The sequence below is a fragment of the Odocoileus virginianus genome, chromosome 9, assembly GCF_023699985.2.
Source record: "Odocoileus virginianus isolate 20LAN1187 ecotype Illinois chromosome 9, Ovbor_1.2, whole genome shotgun sequence".
In the NCBI taxonomy this organism is placed as follows: Eukaryota; Metazoa; Chordata; class Mammalia; order Artiodactyla; family Cervidae; genus Odocoileus; species Odocoileus virginianus.
Genome location: NC_069682.1, coordinates 11,535,645 through 11,537,285, shown reverse-complemented (window position 1 = coordinate 11,537,285; position 1,641 = coordinate 11,535,645).

The window sequence follows — 1,641 nt, the reverse complement described above, 5'->3', positions numbered from 1 at the left end:
TGGAAGACAATTTTTCCGTGGACCCAGGGTAGGGGTGATGTTTTGGGGATGATTCAGCGCATTACCTTCATTGTGCACTTTATTTCTGTCATTATCACACCAGCTCTACCTCAGATCATTAGGCATTAGAACCCAGAGTTTGGGGACCCCTGTCCTAGTCTACTCTTTACCTCCAGCAGAGGTATGAGAATCATCCCCATTTTTCAGATGAGGAAACTGAGGTTTAACCGGCCAAGCTGGGATTTTTAACACTGGTCATTTCAGATTCCTCAGTCCATATTCTTAACAACTCTGCCTGTTTGGGATGTGACATTTGACACCTTGTTTGGAAACAGATGCTTCGCCGAAGAGGCAAGAGACATGGTGTCACTTTTAAGGCAAGGACAAATAGAAAACAGCAGGTAAGTGTGACTGCCATGTAGAAAGTGATCCGGAACAGGGAGAGACTGGAAAAAAAGAGATCTTTGACCTGAATGCCACTGGAATGATATTTATGCAACAGTCACAAAGTGCTCTGGAGTGAAGCAATAGCAGGTTGAAAGAGAAAGAGAAGAAAGATACATGAGAAACACATGATGAAGATAGAATCGCCAGGACCCAGCTAGTAGTTAGAAAGAGATGATAAAGAGAGGGCAGAATGAGGAGCTTGGAGAGTGTTTGATCCCTGGGGACCACTCCTAGGTCAGAGTTCATCCAGCTTCCCAGATCCACAAGAAAGGGAAAGTGAGTTTTCTTGGTATACAGACAATAGTCAATTACTATTTCTGTAAAGTCCCAGACATTTTGCGTTAGAAAGTTTATTATCTGAAATGTGGATAGGCAAAATTTTCCTTTATAGAAAGTCTGTCCCGATCACCTATTTCTGGCGAACATTGCCTATAACAGATACTTATGTTTTAAAAAGTGAAAGCGTTAGTTGCTCAGTGGTGTCTGACTTTTTGCAACCCCAAGGACTGTAGCCCACCAGGCTCCTCTGTTCATGGAATTCTCTAGGCAGAAATACTGGAGTGAGTAGCCATTCCTTTCTCCAGGGGATCTTCCCCACCCAGGGAGCGAACCTGAGTCTCCCACATTGCAGGCGGATTCTTTACCATCTGAGCCACCAGAGAAGCCCATGTTTTAAATAAACAAGTAAATAAACCAGGAGGACTTTCAACTTCTTTCTCCTTATGAGGATTTTCCCTATACTCTTCTTTTACATCAGAACTCCAGAATCAAGTTAAGAAAAGCAACAAAGGACCCCTGGTAGTTCAGGGGTTTAAGACTCTGCCCTCCTCTATAGGAGGCTTCCCTGATAGCTCAGTTCATAAAGAATCCACCTGCAATGAAGGAGACCCCAGTTCAACTCCTGAGTCGGGAAGATCTGTTGGAGAAGGGAAAGGCTACCCACTCCAGTATTCTGGCCTAGAGAATTCCATGGACTGTATTGACCAAGGGGTTGTGAAGAGTCAGACACAACAGAGCAACTTTCACTTTCTCTTTTCTATCAGCAGAGGGTGCAGGTTCAATCCCTGGTTGGCAAGCTAAGATTCCACATGCATTTAGGACCCCCCCCACCACCACCAAAAAAATGTGAAACAGAAGCAGTATTATAACAAATTCAATAAAAACTTTAAAAATGGTTCACATTAAAAAAAAAAA